Source organism: Corvus hawaiiensis, chromosome 5 (genome assembly GCF_020740725.1).
Source record: "Corvus hawaiiensis isolate bCorHaw1 chromosome 5, bCorHaw1.pri.cur, whole genome shotgun sequence".
Classification (NCBI taxonomy): domain Eukaryota; kingdom Metazoa; phylum Chordata; class Aves; order Passeriformes; family Corvidae; genus Corvus; species Corvus hawaiiensis.
In genome coordinates this window covers 36,169,159-36,185,535 of record NC_063217.1, presented here as the reverse complement: position 1 = coordinate 36,185,535, position 16,377 = coordinate 36,169,159, and the positions used below count along the sequence as shown (strand labels likewise).

At 36.1% G+C, this 16,377-nt stretch overlaps 1 long non-coding RNA gene across 1 annotated transcript in view; it reads left to right on the top strand.

Annotated features, from left to right (window-relative positions):
* LOC125326694 overlaps window positions 1-8,668 on the top strand; it is a 31,914-nt gene extending 23,246 nt beyond the window's left edge. The window contains exons 3-4 of the long non-coding RNA XR_007203946.1: window positions 434-489; window positions 6,750-8,668. This is a non-coding gene — a long non-coding RNA (uncharacterized LOC125326694). The remainder of the gene's footprint in view (window positions 1-433; window positions 490-6,749) is intronic.
* Window positions 8,669-16,377: the final 7,709 nt, after the last annotated feature.

Sequence of the window (16,377 nt, the reverse complement as noted above, 5' to 3'; positions counted from 1 at the left end):
CTACAGAATGGGAAATAAGTTTACTGAAAACTGTGGGAGTCAGTGGTCAGTGGACATGTAAGTGAAGCCAAGTCGGGAAGGCACGGAGTTTGGCTGTGTGATCAGTGCTGCTGGAATCAAGCTATATTGCTCCACACAGATCTGGGGTTCACTTGTAAAAGCGAAGAAGGTACAAAGCAGAGCCAGAAATATTATCTACATACTGCACAAAAATGACTTGCTCTGCAATACTTCAGAAGTGGCACTTGTTTGGAATGGCAGAAGTAAGATTGAAAGGTGGCCTGAATGAAGTGTGTTAGCAGCGCCATTGGATATTGGCTTATTTTCATTAGAGGTAAGTCATAAGAAGAACCAGTGACAGGAAACTGAAGGAATATAAATGCAAACAAGAATTTGGCCACCTTTTACAATATTTTACTTTTATTTTAAACAGTGCAAATTATGAGCCACTGGAACAAAGCCACCAAAGAAAACAATGAGTACGCCAAAGTAAGTACTAGCCAAACCCATCTGTTGTCTGTGGCAGAAAGGTAAAAAAGTAAAAGATATGGTTTAATTAGGCAGTGGCTTCATTAACTTAACTCAGCTGGGATCTATATCAGCAACAAATCACACAGTGAAGCTCATGAGCCTACTTTGAGTTGTTTCTGCTTGTCAAAGCCTCTGTTTGTGCTTGATTGTCAAGGCAGTGCTGGTGCCAGACTGAACCTCTGCCAGAATGAAGAGGAAGCTGGAAGAAGGAGTGCTATTTTCTCTCTGCTCTGAGTAGTAAATCTCCCTGAATCTTGTTTCATAGGATACAGAAATAATTCCATGAAGTATAGGATAACCTTCATGGGAGATACTAGCAATAAGTTTGGTCAACTTGCCCCTGCCTGCAGTTAGTTGCCGAAGAGATAACATTACCATTTTTAGTGAAAAGCTGAGGCATTTTCACTCTCTGGTCTATATAAGTGACATATAATGACTTGTCATATACTGGAGATCAGATTAGACCATCTGACGATTCCTTCTGGCCTCAGGTTTTATGAGTCCTTCACAATCCACTTTGTGTGCTGCCTCATTGGTCCTGTGAATCACATGTTACTGCTCCTGTTCCCTGGTTTTTATGACTGTGACCTTTATAAAGAGGAGTTCTTGAATAATTTAATGGAAAGGGGGAAAAGTGTGAAAGCAATCTAAAGAAAGGTAAATGAGCAAGAGATAAGAAAGCCTCAAAAATGTTAGGACATTTTAAACCTATTTACAGAGCATAATAGTCTGCCTGCATATAGAGACACCAGATTTTAAACATGTTTTCTTTCCTGAAGGAAAGGTATTGGTGGAATGGTGTCGAATCACTCATAATGCAGCATCTTTTAGGACATTTTTACTCTTGCTTTAATATTGTTGTTTCCTTAAATTCCAGGCCCACATACATGATTTCACACAGCTCCAGGAAATCTTAAATTATGTTTAGTAGTTAATACCTCTGACTAAACAGTGCCTTTTGGGCTTTTTTTGCTACATGAAATGATAGTGTGTTCTCAGAATACTTCCTAGATATCCCTGGTTGTTCTGAAAATAATTTGCTACAGATCTTTAAATGGTATGACACTTTTCCCCAGGTACAATAAACTAACTCTGATGGTGTGTGTAGTGGTAAGAGTTTCTGTTCCATCTGTTTGCTGTTTCCAGGGAGTTTACCCCAAATGGGAATGTTACTGAAGAAATCCCTGTGCATGTCCATACACGTATATAACAACTGAGTTTTTATGTATTGCTTATGTTACTGTGCCAATGGAGAGGCCTCCTCTTGTGCTTCATGTGGCTATGGAAATGCCACCCATGAGATAGCCTTCAGCTTGACTGGTTTAATGCTTTTTAAAATTTCTTTCATTTTTTTTTTCTTCACCAAGCAATGTTAGCATTGGAAAAGCTCAGTTTTGTGATAGATACCTTTATTTTATTTTCTAGAGTTATCAGAGCGTTCTTTCATTTTTTTACTGCTCTGACTGGAACATTTTGAATCAATGCTATCACTGAGTAGCTACATTATCTGATGAGTTTTTAATTTTTTCTGAAAGTGGACATGACTTATTTCTATGGAGAAACCTTGTGTATCTTAATGAATCTCAAAATCAGTTTCTTTCCAAGATGAATATACTAATTACATTGTTTTACTTTCTACATTTTGGTCAATTACAGCCATAAAATTTTCTTTTGTGAATACAGTATCTCAAGGACTGTGAACAAAAATGAAGTGGCAGCTTCTCCAAGGAATTGTGTCATAATGCAAATGCTTCTCTGGTAATAAGTCAAAAGTGATATAAACACAAATCTTCAGAAAAAAATAAGTTCTTAAGTCTGGTTTCAGTGACACACGAAAGTCTGTGTGCTTTGAAAGTCTGTGTTACTATATATTTTGATTTTTGCTTTTAAACAAAACAACAGATCAAGAATAATTTCTCCTCGTCTGAATAAAAGAGTACATAAAAAAAAAATCCCTGATAGATACTCTTAGGCTTTCTGATCTATAGACAGCAAGGGTGATTAAATCTTTACAATATGTTGTGTTAGTTTTGGTTATAATATATCTTATACTAATACCATAAGATGACATTTATTTATATAAAAAAGTGAATTTATGAGGAGGCTATAATTGTTTCCTTTTTATATATCTACAATGCAAAGCTATGAGATGTGTAAATACAGTTAAACTTCTTAAATGCAAATGTATACCCTTGTAGCTACACTACAGAGGGGAATAGGCACACTTTTAATGTAGTTTGGCTTCACAGTAATGCAAATATCTTTATAAAAATATTTATAAGAAGCATGAACATGTTTTCGTATCACATGGGCTTTACATTAACTCAAGATTTAAGTTCAGCAAGATACACCACAACCATTGTGGCATCCAGTGTTAGCCGTGTTAGCAAACACTTAACTTTCAATGAAGGTAAAGTGGGTTAGATGCTGAATCAATATTTGTGCTTCTGCTGTTTTTGCAAACCTTCTGGTAATTATTTAATTTCTAAATACATGCAATTTCTGTCACACCAAGATTAGAAATCAAATGAAATAGAGGGCTGGTGAACCAACTGTGTTAAAAAACCCAAAAACTTTTAATGAGATTTTAAAAATGTAATGTGATTAAAATTCAATATGTAAAACTTGACCAAAATGACAGATTTTCTTAATCAATGTGAGACCGATAATTGGCCTTATCCAAGTTATTCTACTATATAACAAAGATTGTCCTCATCAAAAAATAAAAATCACAAAGAAATTCAGTTGAACATTCACCTTCTCCCCTGTTACATAGAAAATAAGAGGCTAGATAAGGAGCTTATAAAATGGAGAGTGAAAATGAGTAAGGGGTAACAAAAAGTTAAAAAAACCCCCGTGACCAACTAACAAATTTCTAATCATTTTTTATCATTTGGTAACAAAGTAATTAAGAACAAATTTCCTTGTACCACAGAGATGGAAGGTTTATTTTCAAATTAAGCTGTTATTCACTTTTTTAGAAAAGATGGTAAAATCAGGTCTGAGGTCTTCCTTTAAAGAGTAGAGAATACCTATAGGAAAATCATTGCATTAAAGAATAGATCTACCATTTTGGCAGTGTTCTCTAACACACTTATTAAGCATCCCGTCAAACCCCGTTCTGCTCATCTTTCCATCTGGTGACAAAATGATACCTTTCCCTCTTTCACTTCCACTTTAGCATTACAGTAAACTGCTGTGTGGCTTCAGACACTAGGATGTCAAACTGCAGTATATTAAGCTGGGCTGTGAATGAAGATGAATGCATGTCTCAGCAGAAGGGTCAGGCATAAGAGACAAATTAGAGATTGTTTTTCCTTTCCCTGGCAGCAGAATCTGCCCTCTGTTTTCACAAGGGACCTTAGAAATGGAATTTAGTCACAGAAAAAACTAGAGAAATATGGTAAATCAAGCCCATGGAGTACCATCTCACTTTTCCTCACACTGAGGGTCACTTGTACAGGGTAACTTTAATGAACTCAGGAAGGCACATTCTGGTCTTTAACATATATGAATGCTTACTGTAGACATAGGAATCCATATGTGGCATGCACTGGACATGTTATGAGGGAGATCAGAATAACAGACAAATGGAACTCTTGTGAGTTTATAACTCAGTATGCTTGAAAAAATTGCTATGACAGAATAATCTGTACCCTCAGTGGGTGGAGGAGGTGGGGATGGGAAAATTGAGTAAAGATTTTCCTAATTAGGAATCACCTTTTTTCACAAAACAATTTAGAAACTTCAGAGTAGATTTTGACACCTATCCTCTTATTTTGCAGTAAGATGGTGAATACAGAAGACAGTAATTATGTATGTAGATTTCTTTCTGCTTAAAAAGCATAGGGTTTGTCACTAATGCACCATTGTTACGGAGAACTTTGTACATGTTTTGAACTGCTTTTGTTATGGAAAAAAACTTAATGTAAGTTTAATGTTACATTGAAAAAAGGAAATAAAAAGGGATACAAGAAGAGAATTTTGCCTTGCTTTTGTTTTAAGAAGTAATTTACATTTGGCTTAAGTCACAAAATTTTACTTTACTCAATTTAAAGAGTGATTGAAGAACAGGCATCTTTGTAAATGATCCCTGAGGTTCCCTCATCTGATGCTGTTTCATCCCTTGGAAGGCTTTGAGAGTGTTTCCAATTGTGATTTGAAGTTGTGCCATCTATTTTACATAACAATTTTTTTATTCTCATTCAGTACTAGTGTTGATGTTTAGGTTTTAGAATCAATTCAGAGCAAATATTTAGGAGAACTTGAGAGACAGGATATAAGTGCCTGACAACAAATATTCAAGTAGTTTTAGTGATCTATGTGATCTATGATCTAGTGATCTATTTCATTCCCCTAATCTATGTGTATTTCTTTCCCTTAGACAGTTCTGCCTTACAAATGCATTTCTATGACCTAATCAATTTCTAAACCTATGTTTAATATTTTAAAAGATGTGTGAATGTTTTTACTGTCTTCCTTAAAAGCAGGTCTGCAGATAACAGTTACTACCAAAAGTAAAATGATATCTCTCAATATATTAAGTAAACTAATCACACTTGACTGAGATTCAGAATTATTTTCTCTCTTTTCATTTTGTCCATTTCAGTATGCATTCTAATCTTGTGATTTAGTGTAGCAATTTAATAATTTTCCTTTATCTAGTTACAAATATGAAATGTGCACTGCACTGATGATGATGATGATGATGAATTGTTCAGATTTCTGTATTATCTTAATTGCTTATGAATTGAATCTCTATATTTGAAGTGGGAAGATAGGTTGTTTTAGCCAAGTGAACAAGTTCTTGTTTTTGGTGTACCCTGACAGCACCAGGAGGGTAAAAGAGAACAGTATTTCTGTCACAGAAAAGTATTCATGCTGATCAGTATAACTTCTGTGTGTTGTCCTGCATTTCTGCATTTCCCCATTGTTTTTTTGGTTAAGTTATAACAAACGGGCTTTAGAATATGTTGTACATGGAAAGAAAAGAAAATTATTTCATGGATGCATTAGAAGTACATTGTTACATGATATTCTAGTTTTGAATAAATATTTATACATTAAAATGGTATTACACTTGGTATTTCATTGGCTGTTGGCCAGATATAAAACCACCACATTTTGGCATTTGGCCTTTATTAAAAAAGATTCTGGTTGGACAAAATCTCTATGTTTTGAGGTACATAGACTTTGATAGCTAAGTGCCAATGAGATAGAAATATTTAGTATGGTTTGAATATTATTTTGTGTGTCATAACCCAAACTTCTACTTTTTTTATGCTACTGAGCAGTGGATTGTTTTGTAAAAATATTAATGAACATAAAATGGTAGTGAGTTTAGAGAACAAGCTAATGAATTATTTATAGTACCAAGATATAGGTGGGGTTTTTTGGTTGTTTTGGGATGGTTTTGTTTGGGTTTTTTTTAAGTTGAACAATTGAGAAGACAATGAAATGTGGTTTTAATTCACAGGTTAAATGAGCTGGAAAGTTTTCTGGTTTGCTTGGAAATGTACCTATTGGTGGTGACCAGGCAGAATATTGGGTAGAGAGGAGAGTTCCTTAGCCAGAGCCTGTAACAGGCTTACAAATTTCTGTACACAGACAGGCCACCAAGCACAGGCAGAGACCTGCATCTTATTCATACAGCTCATAAACATATACAGTAGAGATGGCAAGCATGAGCTAGCATGAATAGCTAGAAAACAGACTTAAAGTTTTTGTGGAGATTGAGAAGTTATCAAGGCCAACACATGCATGGTTAGATCCTCAAACTGTGTAGGGACTATGCTGGAATAATATGCAGATATAAGAAGACAACCCAGTCTATGCAGAGTGAAACTGAAACAGAAATTGGGAAAGACAAAAAAAAAGGATTTCAAAGTAACTGGTTTTCATTTAAAACAGAACAAAACAAGAAATGGGTGGTATTGTGATAGAAAATTGGTTTGATAATTTAGAGTCTAAACCTGGAATATGTCTCATTGGTTATGAACAGAAGAAGAGATTTAAGACATGGACTGAATTAAATATCATGAAGTAACAAAATAAAAACCATCTATGATTTTTTCAGCAGTGGTGTTCCTGTTCACCGTGTAGTTTAGACAATGAAATTTAGAGTGGTGGGGTCTAAGTATTTTTTTTTCCTTTTTCTTTCCCCTTCCCTTTCCCCTCATGTGATTGTCCTTTTGGTTATTATACACTCTTGACATAAGGGCTATCTCCTGGGCAATTCCATTTTCTACTTGTGATGACAGAATGGACAAGATATGCTTGGAAGAACTGGGCTCCACAGAAGAAAAATATGCAGCTAATTATAATAATATTGCAAAACAAATCAATAATTATAATTTTCACAGCATATAAGATCAACCAGGACAAGGAACATAGTCAGCTATTTAACGTCCTCTTCAGTTCGTATCGCTCCACTACAGTGGGACTCTGGATTGGCATCGCACACCTGCGATCACCTTGAATAGCCACTGGATGTCACTGACGATCCACACAAAATCAGCTTAACCCTTTAAGCATTATCTTGCAATGCATGGAAGAGTCAGCAAAAAGGTCACTTACTTCCATGACCTTGGGATGTGAATTGTCTATCACGAACATCTGCAATGACAGATAAATAAGAAACTCTCAAAAGAAATAGAGATGTGATCAACTGCAAGGCACACCATGAGTTAAGATACTTCAAAGAACTATTTGAATGTGAGATGATGGCTACTTATGACTCTCTTAAAAACGTGCAATCAAGCCTTCCTCTGTGTTACAGTGCATAACCACCCAGGTGGGAGGACATCTCTTTTAGTACTGAACTGTGTTCTTTTCACAGTCCATGCAAGATGACTGGAAATTTGGTTTTCTTATTTAAATGTTTCAACAACTCTGGAATTTTTCTGGAAGAACTGCAGGAATTCCTTCCCTTATCTGGGGATTCTAAATTGCCTTACGTGTTTGATGAGAAATAAATAATTTTCCAGCATGTTCCTGATCTCTGAAAGATAAAATTCCCAATAGCAATCCATAGGAGAGAAGTAGATAGTTACCTGCCATAGCAAGAAAAGTAGAGGAATGAGAACAACGTCAAACACAAAGCATTTATATTCACCAACATGTTTTTCTTATAATTGGCAAATTCGTGATAATGATGAACCGGTTCTTTCTGTACTTTACTATTGAGTATATTAAGTGAAGAGCAGTGAGAAGTGTACTTGTCTGTTAGAGAAACGAGGTTCAAAAGCAGATTTTTCAATGTTTTGGTGCCATTGCATTCTATCTGGATTTAAATGGCTTTTTGTTTTTTATCCTCATGACAGAAGATTTATTTTTCTTCAAGCAGAAGCTATCATCTTGAGAAATCTATGTATCAATTAACTAGCTTTTTTCCTCTAACATTTCAGCTTAATGCTTTTCTTGCTGCTTGGTGCCAATGTATCCTTTTGTTTGAGGATGGTATAGAGATAGTGATCAGAGCTTTTAAAGACTCATTTACAGATAGGATAAGACACAGCACAATGAGCTCTTTTCACTGATACACTTTTAGATAGCTCATTAGCTGTATACTGTGAAGCCAGTTGAATCTTTAAAGAAAACTATATTATATTCTCCAGTTAAAAGTCTGTTTAGTTGCCCTGTTGAAACTGAAAAATTATGTAAAATGTTGCAAGATGATAGTAATTGTCTCTGGAAGCAAATCAGAAGCAAACAGATAATGATCTAGGAATCAGAATCTTGTCTGGGAGGTGAATAAAAATTATTTTGTTTTAAATCTTCCTTTTTTCATACTGTGTTTCTCAATCGGCTTCATCATCCTATCTCTGACTTTAGACAACACCTATGGAATAAGAAAAGCCAGCTTCCAACCTTGTTCCAGTATAGAGTGTAACAAGGAGCCCATGAGGCATGTTTCCTTCCACAATGAAGAATAAGTATTCTGGCCTCCATGGAGAAAACTTATTCTTCAAAATATATGATTCCACAATATTAACATTGTTTAAATAATAGAACAAATTGCTGCTACTGATTATAAAATTAGCTTGCCTTAACAAAAAAAAAAAAAAAAAAGTCATGATTCTTTCCAGCAGGTGCTCTCCCTGCAATGCATTCTGCCAGATAACTGCACACAATATAACAAGAAGTGAAACCTCCATTTACCTTGAGACGAATAATTGAATTATTTGTTCATGAGTGTAATAGCGTAGATTCATCTGTTTTGAGAGGATTTCTTTTGTCAGGTCTTGTATCTATTGCTGTAAAACCTGATGCAGTATGAGTGGGACTTGACAATGATGGGAGATACTCTTGCTTCAACAAGTCTCCTGTATTTGAGTTAGTTGCCTCAGCTGGCTTATTTTTTTCTTCAGAGGAGAAAGAAGGGCACTGTTGGAGGAGATTCAGAGATTCATATTACCATGTCCCTCTACAAAGAACTGCAGCACGGTAAGAGTGTTAAAAGAGTAAGTGGGGTACTCCTGGTGTTCACATTGTAAGTTTAACATTGGGTTTTGTTTTGGTGAGGTTTCACTTCACACCTGCTCTAGCTTTTGGTCCTGCTGACTGAGTGTCCATTAATAACTGAAACATGCAAAGTTTATTGTCTTTGGTTCTTCCCATAGCTTGACTTCCTTTAACAGGAATTGAGTTCATGTGCTCAGAGGCAGCTCCATGAAGGCTACACGCTTGATGATGTGCTCACAAACTGAACTAAAAAGTTAATGGGGACCCACTGTAAGGGTACAATAAACCTTTAAATAGATTGTCTGGTTAGTGTAGTGAATGTATATGCCTTATTATCTCTATTTTAAATTATCAAAGATAAATATTGATGCACATATTTAGAATACAATAAAAAGATATGTTCTGTTATATATGCTTTCTTTTTTATTTGTTTTGTTTGCTTGTTTGTTTGTTTGATTGTTTTTCAAATTCAGCAGCTAGATCCACAGGTAAAGCAGTTAGGTTCTCATTTACATCCTGACACTGACTCATTTAATGATGACAGGTAGGAAATTTAGAAGAGCAGACAGTGGATATGAGAATTTTGTTTTGTCTTCTGGGAAGCATGCCAAGAAGGCAAATCCTTTTCCCCTGTAACCTGGTTTCTAGGCTTTGATGTTGCAAGATACAGTCAAACCCATGACATTACATTGAAAAGTAAATAGGATTTTGAAAAACTGTAAAAGAGATTCCTGTACATGCTTTAAGAAATCAAAATCAAGAAAAAACCCACTTTGGCTTCTGAAAGGAAACAGAAATTTTTCATATTTTTTTCCTAGGGAAAATATTTGTAGATTAACTGTCAATGTGTGTGTTTCAAGAGATTACTATACATGTATGAAAAAGAACATGAATGTAGAGAATGAAACTACAGAAATAAAATGAGCACTTACAAACTGTGGTGACAGGTTTACTAAACTGAGACCAGAGAAAGAAAAATGAAATAAAAACATCTGTGCAATTGGTGATTCTTTTCGGAGGCTGTTTAGTACAGAATGGACAATATACAAAACCAGAAAATGTAAATGCATCAGGAAGTATAATTTGGACCTTTGCTTCTCAGAGAGGCCTTTATGCAGACAGTCACTTGTTCTGTGCTCATACACCACTAGCCTGTTTCAAGCTACCAGAGAATATTCATGTATTCTTCCACACTGAATCAAAATTATTTGAAAGTGTCTCCTTCATACCAGGATAGCCTATGCAGTGGTGAGGTGAGGTGAGGTCTGAGTCTTCTCAGACAGTGGAAGAGTCTGAATTTATTAGTCCCTGACTTCACACACTAGCCACTGAAATGTCAGGATGTATGTCAGGAAAGGATGCTGCACTGCCACCACCTTGTTAGAAGAAAGAATCACTTTTTCTAGGTTTTGTTGTTAGCCTCCATGAGAAGATGAAAGGCTGTCTAACAAGTGCCTGTAATAAAGGAAAGAAGCCCCAGAGATGAGCCAGGTTTAAGATGTGCCCTTTCATCGAAGTTCCCTTCTATTTAGCTTAGATGTCTCTGCACACCTGTGCCAGTGGTTGTAGACATAATTTTGAGGGACCTAGCTCCCTCACTGCAATGTTTGGGGAACAGAGTTCCCTAAACCAGTGTAGTGAGCTCTATTACTGGTGGTCAGCTATCTTACCTGCTCTGCAGGTGCACTCTATTACATTAAATATAGAAAATAAGCTCTAAACTATAGTTTATTTGGAAAACATAATGCATTTTTCCATCAGTTGAGCTTTTTGATTATATTCCTGCTTGTTGCTTGTTGTTCGAAGTGCAGCTTTTTATAGAATACTTAATTTTGCATGGTGTTTGAATCTAACAATTAAGAGGCAAGAGATCAGAATTTTAAAAGTTATCTACTTTGATTTTAGTAGTATAATTTCTAGTGACTTCACCTGTTGAAGAATTAGCAGAACACTGACACCCTTTCAAAATCTCACCCTGAGGATGAGGCAATACTCTGCAGTCTTTAGTACTGAAGAGAGGATTGTGTTGGATTGTGTTGGATTGTCCAGCATCAGAAATGTGAACCAGCTCAGAAGTGAACCTAGAATTGTTTTGACAGATTACTCGAAGGACGTGAAACACAGTGTTTGCCATTTTTATGCCTTTATGTCAGGTTTATTGCTGCTGTGGGAAGGCAGAAGTCTTGTGATCCAGCAAAAGGCCTGCCAGTAAGTACCCAAGTGTTTTGAACCGCTATGAGATGACAAAATGAGTTTATACTTACAGAGCTGACAGAGAGAGGGAGAAGCAGTTTCTGTCATGTGACTGCAGCATTTTTTATCTAGTATTAGCTACCTGAGAGATGAATTGGCTACATCATTCAATTGCTGAGTCTCTCAGGCTCTGCCAACATGATGTTTGCGAGGCAGATACAGGCTTTTACTGTGTGAGTTCTGTGTGGATCAAATGGGTGCCAGCTGTAACCTTGCAATTGTACAGATTCTGCTGGCCAGGTGTTGGTTGTGAACTATCAGATCCTGTCAGGAATTTATGTTGGTTTAGGCTCAGGCCCATGTGAACAGGCTGCACATTGTCTGGCCAGATTGTAATATTGCAGAGTGAGCTTATATTTGGTTGGAGGGAAAAAAAAGGGGCAAGCTCGCATGTCATGTAAAATGGTGCCCAGACACACATTTAGACAAAATCCAAAATGTACTCAAAAATATCTTTTTGTGACTCATCTGTACGAGAGAAGGGTAAAACCCCAGAGCCCCAGATCTCTGCCCTGTGTAAGTTTTGGGCATTGTCATCTGCTTGCAGTAGTGATAATATATATATATATATGAGCCAAAGCCTACTCGGGTGATGAAAAACTACTTTATCTATCTATTCGCACATGACATTTTGCACTTGCGCACAAAGGAAAACAGGACTGAGTTCTCTTTGAAAGAGTAACTCTTTGTGGTTGCAAACCAGGGCTAAAATGAGTGCTAAAGTGAGTGTAAATCAATAGCCCTAGTATGTTAACTTATGAATGCAACAAAGGTGGTTTTCCTTGGTTCACAGTCAGAACCCCAGGTATCTCTGTTGTAGGCTACTGTATTCCCTGCTTATTCTGACTCTGTTCACAGCTCCACTATGTGTACCCCTGACAGAGATCAACCTCCTAGTGACAGTGGTTCCCTTCTGCACAGTCCAAAGGCAAGTGCTTTATAGATGGGAAGCTAAGACTGGAATATTGAAAACAATGGTAGAATCAGAATTTCTCCTTCAAACAATGCTTACTGGTTTGTTTAATCTGGAGGTTTTGAAGGTGTTTGAGGATGTTGGACTATCCTGGGCTTACTGAAAGTCATGTCTTAGGGAGTCTTTGGAAGTCCTAGCTGTAGCATATATGTCACTCTGTATTTTAGTACAATAAAACTGTGCATGTAACTAGAAAGTAAGGTACTTTAAGTTTCTCCTTCTCCTGTTTTATTACTTACATCCAGTTACTGTCTCCCTTTCTCGAATTTAGAACAATGATTTCCAGTAAATCTTTTTAGTAAATACATAATTTCCCTGCTCAAAAATAATCTTGCCAGGGAAAGATACACAGATCTGAGAAAAGCATATCTCTACTGCTAGATGTCTTTCATCAGGTATTGCCAGTTATAAACTGAAGTAAAACCTACTGCTAGCTGGCATGTTATGCTAAGCCTTACACTTTTCTTAAATGGTAACTAATACAAGGCTCTGAACCCATGTGCACTCTCACTAATTTTAGTGTGAGGCTCTTCAGTTTAGAAAATTGACATGTAGAACCCATTGACTGTATGAATGGGGTCTGCTGAGTGCTCTGTTGTCCCCTGAAAGAGCAAGCAAGCATAGATTTGCTAGGGTGTGATTCCTAATTTATCCATATCATTAAACTCGTTAGGCTGAACTCTGTGAATATCTTCCATGTCTCTTCACGTATTTTTAACTGCACCTAATGTAACTATCTTGATCATAATTAAGGTTTCTGAAATTCTAAAAGGAATAATGAAGAATGAGTAAGATCTCTGTTTATCAGTCATAACATACCTTCTTTTTCAAAACAAGTTTGTTGCAATCATGGAAAGCAGCACCTTAGAGGTGAAGTCATTCCCTGCCATCCAGTAGATCTCTCTCCATATTCTTTTATCTCACCTCAAGCTATTTTTTCATCTTTAACAGCTTAGAGAGCAAGTGTATTTCAGCATAGGGGTTTTTGGTGTTACTCTATGGAAGTTTTCTGCATCCTTCTGTGTGGTACACAGGTGCAAGGATCTCTTGATGATGACATGCCGGTGAAAAACCAACAGCATTACAGAATACATTTAAATGTCATAACAGCACAGTGGGGGAGTGTTCACAAGCCCAGGCATTTTTGGATGTAGTTATAGACACCATATGATCAAACTTAAGGAAATACTACAGAGAAATCCTCTAAAGTCTCTCATAGTGAGGGAATGTAACTACAGGAACTCTTAAGCTTGGGACACTTGTTCCTCAAGATTTGAGGTCCTTCTTTTCCTAAATGAAAGTTTCTAATAGTTTTGACAAGATTTAGACAAATTTTCAAGAATATTTGAATTCTAGTATTTTTAAAATAAAATATTCTGGGGGCAATTCCATAAAATATTAGTGAAGAAAAAGGAGGTGAAATATTGCGGATGACACAAAATTATTTTGTCCTACATTTATTTTTCTTGTTAGGCAAATAAAAATGCCTTCATTTTTTTCTGAACAATTTTAATTTTTCTTTATAGAAATAATGTGCTTATATGACCAGAAAAATAAAAATTAGTTATTCTCAGAATTATAATCTTAGTACTTCCATTTAATTTGAGGCAATTGCTATTACCGAGATCATTTTCACAGCATGGGTAATCTACTTACTATGCCTTTATCATTAATAAGCACAGATGGACAATAAACTGGTCCATAATGTGTCCCCATCCATCACAGCTTTGAATTGAAATGGCTTCAGACTAGGCAGGCTAATCTGGCCTACCTGAGCAGCCCATTGCATAAGCAAGAACTAGAAGAACTCCATCTGATCTTGCTTTTTGTGCTTTCTGTAATCGTAAGTGATGAATTGTGAATCCATATTGTATGTCAGTGGTAAAACAGATTTGGGAAGTTTTACAGTTTTACAGTCCTGAGCAATGCTGAATCTTTCAAGATGTGCAGTTGCCAGGAAGACTGCAAGCATCACCATATCTCTAATAAGAAGAGAATATTGCCTTGGAAATACAATGGGAAATTTCACTAATCTTTGTCTGACTTTCTCAAGCAAAATTTTTACTTCTTGTCAGGTACAATTTCAGGTGATCTTGTCTGTAGACAGATAGTGCTGGCATACTTCTCTAACTATATAAATAATTCCAATAATTATAAAAGGTTGACTAACTAGATAGCTCTTAATCATTCTACTGGCTTAACCTGGATATGCTATTCTAAATCTTCTGCTAACTTTTATATAAGTATCTTTTTTACCTGATAACTCTTGCACCTAATATTTGTACCTTTTTATACCTCCTATTCTCCTTTTGTAGTATTCTTCTAACAATTACAATTGTAGAAATTACCCATTTTTTATGAGTTTTGTTTCTTGAAAACTCTTGCTCTCTTATTTCACAATTTCTTCACTACTACTCTTGATTTTTATCAAGACAAAGTAACTTGGCTTCTCTTGTCTCTCTTATATTTATAAAATATTACAGGTAAAATGTTCTGAAGAGAAATCTTAGGTATATGATGAGTTAAAAATAAATAATTTCAATTCAGAACTCAGGGAAAGTGAAGGAAAGTTGCCAAGCTGACTGCCCTTCAGACTCTAGCCCTGTCTATTTATAGGATAAAAACAGTAATGGAGAATTCCCCCCTCTAATTCCTTGAAAATAGTCTTTTATCCTACTCTCAGGTAACTTTTCCCACATTTATTAATCTCAGGTAGGGTTTGTAACAGAGCTGTTGTTGCTGGTGGTGTTATTTAATGTGGAAACTTGTGTATCAGCAACTTGACTGAGACCACCAACTTCTTGGCATAATACCCCTATACTTTTATTAATTTGTTGCATTATGCTTTCCTCAAGAGTTAATCGTTTAATGTGCAGGTCTTGTATTGGTTTCAACTCCATGGATATTGTGCTGCAAATAACAGGTCGGAATTATTATGGCAAAATATCACAGGCTGGGTAAAACTCTAAGATAGGAAATACTATAATGGAGCAGCATTTCACTGCTGAAACAAAAGCTCTCTGCATTTGTCACACTCAGTAAAGGGGTTGGTATCCACACTTATCTTAAATTTTCAGGAATATACCCACAACTTTTGTAATCACAACAGAATAATAATGTAATAAATCAGTTTTATGAGTCCTGTCTCTATTAAATCATGTGAATAGTAATTAAATTGTGCAATGAAGGAGACACTGAATTCAATTTTAACAAAAATCATCTTCTTGTCCTCTTTTGGGAAAAAGGTTAAGTTTAGAGGTGGGAAGTAAATGGAGTGAGATAAAAAAGAAGGGTGTTCCTCACACAGTTTTTGACTGTGTTTTTCACTATTTGGCATAGAAGGGTATTTACAGTGCTGAAAGGACAATATGCATAGGTAAATGAAAAGCAGGGTTTATAATCTAGAACCTGAAAAAAATAGAAATCTAAGCTTTGGTAATTGTCTGTAGGGTAGTAACAGCCATGACAGGTGCTTATCACAGATATCCATCTGGGTCAACACTAGCTGAGCTGCTGACTTTTAAAAAAAGGCACTTGCATTCCATTCAGCTTCTCTCTCCATCCTTATTAAACACATTCCTTCCATCTTAGCCCCAAGCCTCCTAGAGAGGCATGCAAGTCACATAAAACCACTGCCAAAGAGGCACTAATTGGCGCCCCAACTGGCACGGTCAGAAGACAGGCTAAAAGACACTAAAATACTTTCCAGGTCAGTTCAAAAGCATTTTGGGGCAAATGTGGAAAGCTCAAAAAACTCCTGCCTGTGTTTACATCTTTTCCAACACAGCCAGACCAATGCTTTTAATAAGTGCCAATTATTGCCTTCTAAATAATAGTTTTAACAAAGAACACCAATTTTCTTTACTGTTTGAGCTGCAGTTCTCACTGGAATTAGATTCCTTCGCGCATATTTACATGTATATGTCTATCTGCTCCTCTGTCTTGTGTTCAGGTCAAGTAGACCTTTATATCACTAGAAATAAGTTTAACTCTAAAATTAGTGTTTGTCAGCAAATCTAGCCTATGTGGGCACTCATCCAGCTACTTGTGAAAGTTTGAAGAGATGAAATCTTAATTCTTCAGAGCTGGCATTTCAGTTCCAAGAACAACTATTTTTCTACAAAAAGATATTTTGAATAACCACTGCCTATGTGCTT